The 13747-nt window shown below is 51.0% G+C and overlaps 1 protein-coding gene across 1 annotated transcript in view; it reads left to right on the forward strand.

Moving 5' to 3' along the window:
- The window catches only part of CIITA (class II major histocompatibility complex transactivator), a 297918-nt gene that overhangs the window by 49672 nt on the left and 234499 nt on the right, over positions 1 to 13747 (forward strand). The window contains exon 2 of the mRNA XM_056535321.1: positions 8580 to 8637. The gene's annotated coding sequence lies outside the window, so the exon portion shown is untranslated. The remainder of the gene's footprint in view (positions 1 to 8579; positions 8638 to 13747) is intronic.

Raw genomic sequence — 13747 nt, forward strand, 5'->3', positions numbered from 1 at the left:
TGAAGTTGAAGCCAGGGAAGTCCAAGGAGAATTTCCGAGGTGCAATTGGGGAGGACCAAAAGTTCAATCCTCTCGTGATGAGATCCGATGCTCATAAGAAGGGGCTCCGTGCGGAAACGTATGGTACAGTCCAATCTTTCATTATTTACACAATTGATTGTCACGATGCCGGCTGGCAGGTGGTGGATCCTCTGTGCCAGAGAGGGATTGGCGTGGACCGTGCTAGAGGATCGGTTCTAAGTCACTACTGGTTTTCACCAGAGCCCGCCGCAAAGCGGGATGGTCTTGCTGCGGCGGTAGTGACCAGGTCGTATCCCCTAGCAACGGCTCAACCTCTCTGGCTGCTGAAGATAGGCGCGGTACAAGGGAGTAGACAGAAGCAAGGTCGGACGTAGCAGAAGGTCGGGGCAGGCAGCAAGGATCGTAGTCAGGGGCAACGGCAGAAGGTCTGGAATCACAGGCAAGGAACACACAAGGAACGCTTTCACTGGCACTAGGGCAACAAGATCCGGCGAGGGAGTGAAGGGGAAGTGAGGTGATATAGGGAAGTGCACAGGTGTAAACACTAATTGGAACCACTGCACCAATCAGCGGTGCAGTGGCCCTTTAAATCGCAAAGACCCGGCGCGCGCGCGCCCTAGGGAGCGGGGCCGCGCGCGCCGGGACAGAACTGACGGGGAGCGAGTAAGGTACGGGAGCCGGGGTGCGCATCGCGAGCGGGCGCTACCCGCATCGCGAATCGCATCCCGGCCGGAGGTGGTAACGCAGCGCCCCGGGTCCGTGGAACCGACCGGGGCGCTGCAGTGAGGGAAGTGTAGCGAGCGCTCCGGGGAGGAGCGGGGACCCGGAGCGCTCGGCGTAACAGTACCCCCCCCCTTGGGTCTCCCCCTCTTCTTGGGGCCTGAGAACCTGAGGATCAGACTTTTGTCCAGGATATTGTCCTCAGGTTCCCAGGACCTCTCTTCTGGACCACAACCCTCCCAATCCACTAAAAAAAAAGTTCTTCCCCTGACCTTTTTAGAGGCCAAAATCTCTTTGACAGAGAAGATGTCCGAGGAGCCGGAAACAGGAGTGGGAGGAACAGATTTAGGAGAAAAACGGTTGAGGATGAGAGGTTTAAGAAGAGAGACGTGAAAGGCATTAGGGATACGAAGAGAAGGAGGAAGAAGAAGTTTGTAAGAGACAGGATTAATTTGACACAAAACTTTAAAAGGACCAAGATAGCGTGGTCCCAACTTATAGCTCGGGACACGGAAACGGACATATTTAGCGGAGAGCCATACCTTGTCTCCAGGGGAAAAAATGGGAGGAGCTCTTCTTTTCTTATCTGCGAATCTCTTCATGCGAGAAGAAGCCTGTAAGAGAGAATTTTGGGTCTCTTTCCATATGGTGGAAAGATCACGAGAAATTTCATCCACAGCGGGCAGACCAGAGGGCAAGGGGGTAGGGAGGGGGGGAAGAGGGTGACGGCCGTACACCACGAAAAACGGAGATTTGGAGGAAGATTCAGAGATTCTGAAATTATACGAGAATTCGGCCCAAGGTAGAAGATCTGCCCAGTCATCCTGGCGGGAGGAAACAAAATGTCGTAAATAGTCACCCAAGATCTGGTTAATTCTCTCTACTTGTCCATTGGATTGAGGATGGTATGCAGAAGAAAAATTTAATTTAATCTTGAGTTGTTTACAGAGAGCCCTCCAGAATTTAGACACAAATTGGACGCCTCTATCCGAGACGATCTGTGTAGGCAACCCGTGAAGACGAAAAATGTGTACAAAAAATTGTTTAGCCAACTGAGGCGCTGAAGGAAGACCAGGAAGAGGGATGAAATGTGCCATTTTGGAGAATCGATCAACGACCACCCAAATAACAGTGTTGCCATGGGATGGGGGTAAGTCAGTAATAAAATCCATACCAATCAGAGACCAAGGTTGTTCGGGGACAGGTAGAGGATGAAGAAAACCAGCGGGCTTCTGGCGAGGAGTCTTATCCCGGGCACAGATAGTGCAGGCTCGCACAAAGTCCACCACATCAGTCTCTAGAGTCGGCCACCAATAGAAGCGAGAGATGAGTTGCACAGATTTCTTGATGCCCGCATGACCTGCGAGATGGGAGGAGTGACCCCATTTGAGGATCCCAAGGCGTTGGCGTGGAGAAACAAAGGTCTTTCCTGGAGGAGTTTGCCTGATGGAGGCTGGAGAAGTGGAAATCAGGCAGTCAGGAGGAATGATGTGTTGAGGAGAGAGTTCAATTTCAGAGGCATCTGAGGAACGAGAGAGAGCATCGGCCCTAATGTTCTTATCAGCAGGCCGAAAGTGAATTTCAAAATTAAATCGGGCAAAGAACAGAGACCACCTGGCCTGACGAGGATTCAGCCGTTGGGCAGACTGGAGGTAGGAGAGGTTCTTGTGATCGGTGTAAATAATAACTGGAAATCTTGATCCCTCCAGCAGATGCCTCCATTCCTCAAGTGCTAATTTAATGGCTAGAAGCTCTCGATCCCCGATGGAGTAGTTCCTCTCCGCCGGAGAGAAGGTCCTGGAAAAAAAACCACAAGTAACAGCATGCCCGGAAGAGTTTTTTTGTAGAAGGACAGCTCCAGCTCCCACTGAGGAGGCATCAACCTCCAATAGGAAGGGTTTAGATGGGTCAGGTCTGGAGAGCACGGGAGCCGAAGAAAAGGCAGACTTGAGTCGTTTAAAGGCGTCTTCCGCTTGAGGAGGCCAAGACTTGGGATCGGCATTTTTTTTTGTTAAAGCCACAATAGGAGCCACAATGGTAGAAAAATGTGGAATAAATTGCCTGTAATAATTGGCGAACCCCAAAAAACGTTGGATGGCACGGAGTCCGGAGGGGCGTGGCCAATCTAAGACGGCAGAGAGTTTATCTGGGTCCATTTGTAGTCCCTGGCCAGAGACCAAGTATCCTAGAAAAGGAAGAGATTGGCATTCAAACAGACATTTCTCTATTTTGGCATAGAGTTGATTATCACGAAGTCTCTGAAGAACCATACGGACATGCTGGCGGTGTTCTTCAAGATTGGCAGAAAAAATCAGGATATCGTCCAGATATACAACAACACAGGAGTATAGGAGATCACGAAAAATTTCATTAACAAAGTCTTGGAAGACGGCAGGGGCGTTGCATAGACCAAAGGGCATGACCAGATACTCAAAGTGTCCATCTCTGGTGTTAAATGCCGTTTTCCATTCATCCCCCTCTCTGATGCGGATGAGATTATAAGCACCTCTTAAGTCCAGTTTGGTAAAAATATGGGCACCTTGGAGACGATCAAAGAGTTCAGAGATGAGGGGTAGGGGGTAGCGGTTCTTAACCGTGATTTTATTAAGACCGCGGTAGTCAATGCAAGGACGTAGAGAGCCATCTTTTTTGGACACAAAGAAAAATCCGGCTCCGGCAGGAGAGGAGGATTTACGGATAAAGCCCTTTTTTAAATTTTCTTGGACGTATTCAGACATGGCAAGAGTCTCTGGGACGGACAGAGGATAGATTCTGCCCCGGGGTGGAGTAGTGCCCGGGAGGAGGTCAATGGGACAATCATAAGGCCTGTGAGGAGGTAGAGTCTCAGCTTGTTTTTTGCAAAAAACGTCCGCAAAGTCCATATAGGCCTTAGGGAGACCGGTTACATGAGGAAGCACAGGGACACGGCAAGGTTTACTGGGAACCGGTTTTAAGCAGTCCTTGGAACAAGAGGGCCCCCAACTCTTGATCTCCCCAGTGGACCAATCCAGGATTGGGGAATGGAGTTGAAGCCAGGGAAGTCCAAGAAGGATTTCAGAAGTGCAATTGGGGAGGACCAACAGTTCAATCCTCTCGTGATGAGATCCGATGCACATTAGAAGGGGCTCCGTGCGGAAACGTATAGTACAGTCCAATCTTTCATTGTTTACACAATTGATGTAGAGGGGTCTGGCGAGACTGGTCACCGGGATGTTGAACCTGTTGACGAGAGAGGCTAAGATAAAATTTCCTGCAGATCCAGAGTCCAAGAAGGCCACAGCAGAGAAGGAGAAGGCAGAGGCAGACATCCGCACAGGTACAGTAAGACGTGGAGAAGCAGAGTAGACATCAAGGACTGTCTCACTTTTGTGCGGAGTCAGCGGACGTCTTTCCAGGCGTGGAGGACGGATAGGACAATCCTTCAGGAAGTGTTCGGTACTAGCACAGTACAGGCAGAGATTCTCCATGCGGCGTCGTGTCCTCTCTTGGGGTGTCAGGCGAGACCGGTCGACCTGCATAGCCTCCACGGCGGGAGGCACAGGAACAGATTGCAGGGGACCAGAGGAGAGAGGAGCCGGGGAGAAGAAACGCCTCGTGCGAACAGAGTCCATATCCTGGCGGAGCTCCTGACGCCGTTCGGAAAAACGCATGTCAATGCGAGTGGCAAGATGGATGAGTTCATGTAGGTTAGCAGGGATTTCTCGTGCGGCCAGAACATCTTTAATGTTGCTGGATAGGCCTTTTTTAAAGGTCGCGCAGAGTGCCTCATTATTCCAGGATAATTCTGAAGCAAGGGTACGGAACTGTACGGCATACTCGCCAACGGAAGAATTACCCTGGACCAGGTTCAACAGGGCAGTCTCAGCAGAAGAGGCTCGGGCAGGTTCCTCAAAGACACTTCGAATTTCCGAGAAGAAGGAGTGTACAGAGGCAGTGACGGGGTCATTGCGGTCCCAGAGCGGTGTGGCCCAAGCCAGGGCTTTTCCAGACAGCAGGCTGACTACGAAAGCCACCTTAGACCTTTCAGTGGGGAACTGGTCCGACATCATCTCCAAGTGTAATGAACATTGGGAAAGAAAGCCACGGCAAAACTTAGAGTCCCCATCAAATTTATCCGGCAAGGATAGTCGTATTCCAGAAGCGGCCACTCGCTGCGGAGGAGGTACAGGAGCTGGCGGAGGAGATGATTGCTGGAGCTGTGGTAGTAACTGTTGTAGCATAACAGTCAGTTGAGACAGCTGTTGGCCTTGTTGCGCAATCTGTTGTGACTGCTGGGCGACCACCGTGGTGAGGTCAGCGACAACTGGCAGAGGAACTTCAGCGGGATCCATGGCCGGATCTACTGTCACGATGCCGGCTGGCAGGTGGTGGATCCTCTGTGCCAGAGAGGGATTGGCGTGGACCGTGCTAGAGGATCGGTTCTAAGTCACTACTGGTTTTCACCAGAGCCCGCCGCAAAGCGGGATGGTCTTGCTGCGGCGGTAGTGACCAGGTCGTATCCCCTAGCAACGGCTCAACCTCTCTGGCTGCTGAAGATAGGCGCGGTACAAGGGAGTAGACAGAAGCAAGGTCGGACGTAGCAGAAGGTCGGGGCAGGCAGCAAGGATCGTAGTCAGGGGCAACGGCAGAAGGTCTGGAATCACAGGCAAGGAACACACAAGGAACGCTTTCACTGGCACTAGGGCAACAAGATCCGGCGAGGGAGTGAAGGGGAAGTGAGGTGATATAGGGAAGTGCACAGGTGTAAACACTAATTGGAACCACTGCACCAATCAGCGGTGCAGTGGCCCTTTAAATCGCAAAGACCCGGCGCGCGCGCGCCCTAGGGAGCGGGGCCGCGCGCGCCGGGACAGAACTGACGGGGAGCGAGTAAGGTACGGGAGCCGGGGTGCGCATCGCGAGCGGGCGCTACCCGCATCGCGAATCGCATCCCGGCCGGAGGTGGTAACGCAGCGCCCCGGGTCCGTGGAACCGACCGGGGCGCTGCAGTGAGGGAAGTGTAGCGAGCGCTCCGGGGAGGAGCGGGGACCCGGAGCGCTCGGCGTAACATTGATGTAGAGGGGTCTGGCGAGACTGGTCACCGGGATGTTGAACCTGTTGACGAGAGAGGCCAAAATAAAATTTCCTGCAGATCCAGAGTCCAAGAAGGCCACAGTAGAGAAGGAGAAGGCAGAGGCAGACATCCGCACAGGCACAGTAAGACGTGGAGAAGCAGAGTAGACATCAAGGACTGTCTCACTTTTGTGCGGAGTCAGCGTACGTCTTTCCAGGCGGGGAGGACGGATAGGACAATCCCTCAGGAAGTGTTCGGTACTAGCACAGTACAGGCAGAGGTTCTCCATACGGCGTCGTGTCCTCTCTTGAGGTGTCAGGCGAGACCGGTCGACCTGCATAGCCTCCACGGCGGGAGGCACAGGAACAGATTGCAGGGGACCAGAGGAGAGAGGAGCCGAGGAGAAGAAACGCCTCGTGCGAACAGAGTCCATATCTTGGCGGAGTTCCTGACGCCTTTCGGAAAAACGCATGTCAATGCGAGTGGCTAGGTGAATAAGTTCATGTAGATTAGCAGGAATTTCTCGTGCGGCCAGAACATCTTTAATGTTGCTGGATAGGCCTTTTTTGAAGGTCGCGCAGAGGGCCTCATTATTCCAGGACAATTCTGAAGCAAGAGTACGGAATTGTACGGCATACTCGCCAACGGAAGAATTACCCTGGACCAGGTTCAACAGGGCAGTCTCAGCAGAAGAGGCTCGGGCAGGTTCCTCAAAGACACTTCGGATTTCCGAGAAGAAGGAGTGTACAGAGGCAGTGACGGGGTCATTGCGGTCCCAGAGCGGTGTGGCCCATGACAGGGCTTTTCCGGACAGAAGGCTGACTACGAAAGCCACCTTAGACCTTTCAGTGGGAAACAGGTCCGACATCATCTCCAGATGCAGGGAACATTGGGAAAGAAAGCCACGGCAAAACTTAGAGTCCCCATCAAATTTATCCGGCAAGGATAGGCGTAGCCCAGGAGCGGCCACTCGCTGCGGAGGAGGTGCAGGAGCTGGCGGAGGAGATGACTGCTGAAGCTGTGGTAGTAACTGTTGTAGCATAACGGTCAGTTGAGACAGCTGTTGGCCTTGTTGCGCTATCTGTTGTGACTGCTGGGCGACCACCGTGGTGAGGTCAGCGACAACTGGCAGAGGAACTTCAGCGGGATCCATGGCCGGATCTACTGTCACGATGCCGGCTGGCAGGTAGTGGATCCTCTGTGCCAGAGAGGGATTGGCGTGGACCGTGCTAGTGGACCGGTTCTAAGCCACTACTGGTTTTCACCAGAGCCCGCCGCAAAGCGGGATGGTCTTGCTGCGGCGGTAGTGACCAGGTCGTATCCACTAGCAACGGCTCACCTCTCTGGCTGCTGAAGATAGGCGCGGTACAAGGGAGTAGGCAGAAGCAAGGTCGGACGTAGCAGAAGGTCGGGGCAGGCAGCAAGGATCGTAGTCAGGGGCAACGGCAGAAGGTCTGGAACACAGGCTAGGAACACACAAGGAACGCTTTCACTGGCACAATGGCAACAAGATCCGGCAAGGGAGTGCAGGGGAAGTGAGGTGATATAGGGAAGTGCACAGGTGAACACACTAATTGGAACCACTGCGCCAATCAGCGGCGCAGTGGCCCTTTAAATCGCAGAGACCCGGCGCGCGCGCCCTAGGGAGCGGGGCCGCGCGCGCCGGGACAGAACAGACGGGGAGCGAGTCAGGTACGGGAGCCGGGGTGCGCATCGCGAGCGGGCGCTACCCGCATCGCGAATCGCATCCCGGCTGGCAGCGGAATCGCAGCGCCCCGGGTCAGAGGATGTGACCGGAGCGCTGCAGCGGGGAGAGTGAAGCGAGCGCTCCGGGGAGGAGCGGGGACCCGGAGCGCTCGGCGTAACACCAATGGGTTGAAGAGCAGATTACATATCTAGGTATAGAGTTAACCCCTTCACTATCCAATATAGTTCAAGTTAATTTAGATAACTTAATCACATTAATATCCCGGATAATGGCCACATACAATAAAATCCCACTCTCCTGGATGGGACGCATTGCAACCATTAAAATGACAATACTTCCCCAAATTCTCTACTGATTCCGTAACCTTCCCGTTCCTATACCTAGCTATCGGATTAAAAAACAACAACAATTATTGATGCAAATGATTTGGCAACACAAAAAACCTAGGGTACAAGCTAAATTGTTATATCTCCCAGTAGACAGAGGGGGAATGGGATGTCCAGACTTACAGACCTACTACTATGCCATTATATTGCAGCAATTGCAAAGTGTCTGGATTAATGATACCACAAAGCAGTGGGTAGAGATTGAAAGCCAGCTGATTCCTAACTATTCCTTTAAGGAGGCTCTGTGGATAGCAAGGGTCACTCCTGGACATGACATAGAGGGTCCTCCCACAATCCAAGCTGCTTTACAAGTATGGATGCGGCCAGATGTTAGAGAAATTCTACTACCCTTGCCTAGAGGCGAACTTCCCTTAACTGTAATTCAATCACAGATACAAGACTCTAATTATGAGAATTGGGGAAAACAGGGTATAATTAAACTGGCTGATATTTCTGATGGGGAATATTTATTTAGTTTTGAACAACTTCAGCAGAAATATAAACTCCCCACTGTAGATTTTTATAAATATCTTCAGCTGAGGCACCTGGTGGGCAGATTGATCCTTCCCTTGGAAACTAAAAACTTGGTAGTTAGGAATGCTTATTTTAGTCCTATAACCCTTATTAAGGGGATTGCAAAAATCTACCGAGCAATGAATTATAGTGATGTCCGTCTCCCCTTTTGTTCTAGGTGGGAAAAGGACTTAGCCAGTAAGTTTTCTGACACTCAGTGGTTGGCAGCATTTACGGTAAGCACAAAAATTTCACGATGTACATCGCATCTTGAGATTAATAGGAAATGACTTTATAGATGGTACTACACTCCATATAGACTGGCAAAGATGTACCCTGAGATGTCAAACACTTGTTGGCGTTGCGAACGAGATGTGGGTAGGCTGCTCCATATTTGGTGGGAATGCAGCCTTATTCAAAACCTATGGGACCAGGTTTATAAATTACTATGTAAAATAATAGGGTACAAAATACCTTGGGGACCGGAGGTGGCACTATTGAATATAGGCCTAGAGGATTTACCCCTACTGGATATCACAGTTATCGGCCATCTCCTTACAGTAACCAGAAGCCAAATTGCAACCAAATGGAAGCATAGGGAGATTCCGGAGCTTAATACCATAATAGAGGTGACACATCATAATTGCTGCATGGAAAGGTCGATAGCATCGGTAGTAGACAAGCTGCCGATGTTTACTCAATTATGGTCTAAATGGCTTGAATTTAGACCGATAGCTTAATTAAAAATTTTGACTAACAAGGATAAGATAGGATGCCAGTAAATGATTATTTTAGAAATTAATAAGTAACCACAACTCTCTTCTTCCCCCCTCCTCCCTTTGTTTTTTTTTTATTTCCTTTCGCTTCCTTTCCTTCTAGTTATATTAACTAGGTAATGTGTTTCCCTATTATTAAGGGAATGTGCTATTTGTTTTTAATGTATATAACCTTGAAATTAAATAAAAATAAATAAAAAAATATGTAAATGTCGTAAAATGTTGCTGTGAAGTGTCAAGTGTGTGAAATGACAGGGACACTTTGACTGTTTACACAATGATCCAACTTTTCTGGTAGCTCTTTTCTGCCTTACTATCTCTAGTGCAGAGAGCCCTGACACAGTCTGCTGCCCCCTCTGGCCTGGACTCACTGTCATCTGTGTCATCCTCACTACAAGTCTATACCAATAGGTTAGAGCGGGTTATACTGATCTTTAGGAGATTCTTTAGCAGTGAGTTCCTATACGGCCAGAGGGGGCAGCAGAGAGACTGTGTCAGGGCTCTCTGTACTAGAGATAGTCAGGGCTGCCATCAGAAATTTCGGGGCCCCTCACACAGCTCAATGCCTATTATAGATAGCGGGAGGTCCAAGCATTGGGCCCCCTGCTATCTCCTGCATGGCTGGAAGGGGGGCATGCTGTACCCCGCACAGAGTGCCGGCCGACACGCCCCTCCATGTACCCCATAAAGATACATGGAGGGGGTGTGCCTACTGCGGCTTCCTGCAGGGTACAGACGTCAGCTTCCAGCAAACTGCCAAGGCCCCGCAAGGGGGGTCACAGCACGTGCACATCCCTGCGATCGATAACTTATCCCATATCCTTGGATAGGGGATAAGTTATTTTTCACCAGACTACTCCTTTAACAGAGGGGCCTAACCAAACTATATGGAAGCAACTATTAACAGAGGGGCCTAACCAAACTATATGGAAGCAACTATTAACAGAGGGGCCTACCCAAACTATATGGAAGCAACTATTAACAGAGGGGCCTACCCAAACTATATGGAAGTGTGGTGTCCCGGTACCTGATTGCATCCGTTACCTTGTGGTGAGGTCCCCAAAGTCAGAGTCCCTAGGTACCAGTGGGATCCTCATCTATAGTTAGCCCCTAGTCACCCCTCAAATAATTAAAATTATTCAGATTCTAATTGTCTATATGTATATAAAGTGTACTTACCTTGTTGCTAGTGTCGCAGGACTTGCGGGTCACATGATGTGTTCCAGAACTCTACGGTTTTACTCAAGGACCTTTGGAGGTAGTCAGGTGATCACCCACCATGCTTTGTAATGGTGAGTGACAGCTGACATGGACCAATCCAAAACGGCCCTGTCCATATAAGGGAGCGGCGGCCATTCCTCTTTCTCTTTCCTCTTGGGCTGCTGATGAGGACGGATCTGCGCAGCTGTCATCGGCAAATACTAGGCCAAATCCTTGCGGCAACGGCCATCATTCCAAAACTGTGAGTTTCTTCAATTCCCTATTACTCCGCAAGATCACTGGACCTAAACAGATCCCTGAATCCAGCGGATCTCTGCACAACCTAATTCTGCTCATCTCAGGATAACTTATCGGTCCTAACTGTCAGTCACTGCCGTGCTGATAATAGACTCTGTTACTAAGACTGTTACCGTTACTGAATGTACCGCAATTCATCAGTAAAGTTCCTGCAAGTTCAAGTTCAGCACTGCCGTGGACAATCGTTTATTTCTACACGCACCTATCGTTTCTGGGAAGGGTGGCGATAGGCCTAGCAACTACCTCAGCATATTAACCCTCACGCTGGCGTCACGAGTGACAAGGGTTAAATTAACCCCTCAAATTCCAACACAGCAACACCCCAACTACACTATACCCCCCAAGGGCTACCACAGAAGCAACTATTAACAGAGGGGCCTACCAAAACTATATAGGGGGCTCCATATAGTTTGGGTAGGCCCCTCTGTTAATGGTTGCCCCCATAGTTGTGGTAGGCCCCTCTGTTAATGGTTGCCCCCATAGTTGTGGTAGGCCCCTCTGTTAATAGTTGCCCCCATAGTTGTGGTAGGCCCCTCTGTTAATAGTTGCCCCCATAGGTGTAGCTAGAAACCACAGGGCCCGATGCAAAAAATTACCTCGGGGCCCCCTACCCATACCCTGTCCAGACCTCCCCCCCCCAGGGCCATTTTTTTGGTGGGGGTCTGACTGCTGAGACCCCCACCGATCACATTGGTTGAAGTGGTTCTCCAGCTGTTGGAAAGCTAAAACTCCCATCATGTCTGTAGAGCCACTGGCAATGGGAGTTGTAGTTTTGTAACAGCTGGAGAGACACAGATTGGACACAGTTTTACCCATCATCACTGCAAACTTACAAGTGACTACAGCTCTGATGGGACAGTCATGAGAATACACAATGGTATCAGTGACCTGAGTGACGTTGTTACGCCTAGCGCTCCGGGTCCCCGCTCCTCCCCGGAGCGCTCACGGCGTCTTTCTCCCTGCAGCTCCCCGGTCAGTCCCGCTGACCGGGAGCGCTGCTCTGTCATGGCCGTTGGGGATGCGATTCGCACAGCGGGACGCGCCCGCTCGCGAATCGCATCCCAGGTCACTTACCCGTTCCCGTCCCCTGCTGTCATGTGCTGGCGCGCGCGGCTCCGCTCTCTAGGGCGCGCGCGCGCCAGCTCCCTGAGACTTAAAGGGCCAGTGCACCAATGATTGGTGCCTGGCCCAATTAGCTTAATTGGCTCCCACCTGGTCCCTGACTATATCTAACCTCCTCCCTTGCACTTCCTTGCCGGATCTTGTTGCCCTTGTGCCTAGTGAAAGCGTTTTGTGTGTTTAACCCTGTGTACCAGAACTTCTGCTATCTCCCCTGACTACGAACCTTGCCGCCTACCCCCGACCTTCTGCTACGTCCGACTTTGCTTCTGCCTACTCCCTTGTACCTCGCCTATCTTCAGCAGCCAGAGAGGTGAGCCGTTGCTAGTGGATACGACCTGGTCACTACCGCCGCAGCAAGACCATCCCGCTTTGCGGCGGGCTCTGGTGAAAACCAGTAGTGTCTTAGAACCGGTCCACTAGCACGGTCCTCGCTATCCCTCTCTGGCACAGAGGATCCACCTCCTGCCAGCCGGCATCGTGACAGTTAGTGTCTTAGAACCGGTCCACTAGCACGGTCCTCGCTATCCCTCTCTGGCACAGAGGATCCACCTCCTGCCAGCCGGCATCGTGACAGACGTCTTCTGACTGGAGTGATATCTTCTGTTATCTTTTCTTCTTCATCTGGTCCAGAGACCAGGTCTTCCTCCAGCTCCATCTTCTCTGCAGAGTCTGACATCCAGACCTCTTTGGCTCCTCACTGTCAGCAGATCCTCATCCTCTGCATGAAGACAGTAATCATTAGAACCTTACCAGAAAGTGTAACCTAAATAAAATACTGCCCCACACTGTACCCTAAATAAAATTCTGCCCCACACTGTACCCTAAATATAATACTGCTATACACTGTACCTTGAATATAATCCTGCCACACACTGTACCCACAAAATATAATACTGCCACACACTGTACCCACTAAATAAAATACTGCCATACACTGTACCCTGAATATAATACTGCTATACACTGTACCCTAAATATAATACTGCTATACACTGTATCCACTAAATATAATCCTGCCACACACTGTAACCTGAATATATTACTGCCACACACTGTACTTATTAAATATAAAACTGCCACACACTGTACCCACTAAATATAATACTGCCATACACTGTACCCACTAAATATAATACTGCCATACACTGTACCCTGAATACTGCCCCCACACTGTATCCACTGAATATAATACTGCTATACACTGTACCCACTAAATATAATCCTGCCATACACTGTACCCTGAATATAATGCTGCTCCACACTGTATCCACTGAATATAATACTGCCACACATGCATACACATCATATATACATATACACCCCCTCTTATCCTCTGTGTCCTCATCACCCCCATAACCCCCCGCCAAACCTCTCCACATCATTACTACGAACCCCCCCCTGAGGAGAGGTGATGAGGAGAGGTGCGGGGGGACCCATAACCCCTCTGCACCTTTCATCACCCCCATAACCCCCCTGCACCTCTCATCATCCCCATAACCCTCCTGCACCTCTCATCACCCCCATAAACCCCCTGCACCTCTCATCTCCCCATAACACCCCTGCACCTCTTATCACCCCCCCCATAACACCCCCCCTGCACCTCTTATGACCCCCATAACACCCCAGCACCTCTTATCACCCCCATGAACCCCCCTGCAACTCTCATCACCCCATACCCCCTGCACTTCTCATCACCTTATCACCCCACCCCATGCACCTCTCCTCATTACCCCCATCACCCCCCCCCCCAGCACCTCTCATCACCCCCATAACCCCCTTGCACCTCTTATCACCCCCATAACACCCCCCCTGCACCTCTTATCACCCCCATAACACCCCCTGCACCTCTCATCCCCCCATAACACCCCCCTGCACCTCTCATCCCCCCCATAACACCCCCCTGCACTTCTTATGACCCCCATAACACCCC

This window comes from Hyla sarda, chromosome 8 (genome assembly GCF_029499605.1).
Source record: "Hyla sarda isolate aHylSar1 chromosome 8, aHylSar1.hap1, whole genome shotgun sequence".
Lineage (NCBI taxonomy): Eukaryota > Metazoa > Chordata > Amphibia > Anura > Hylidae > Hyla > Hyla sarda.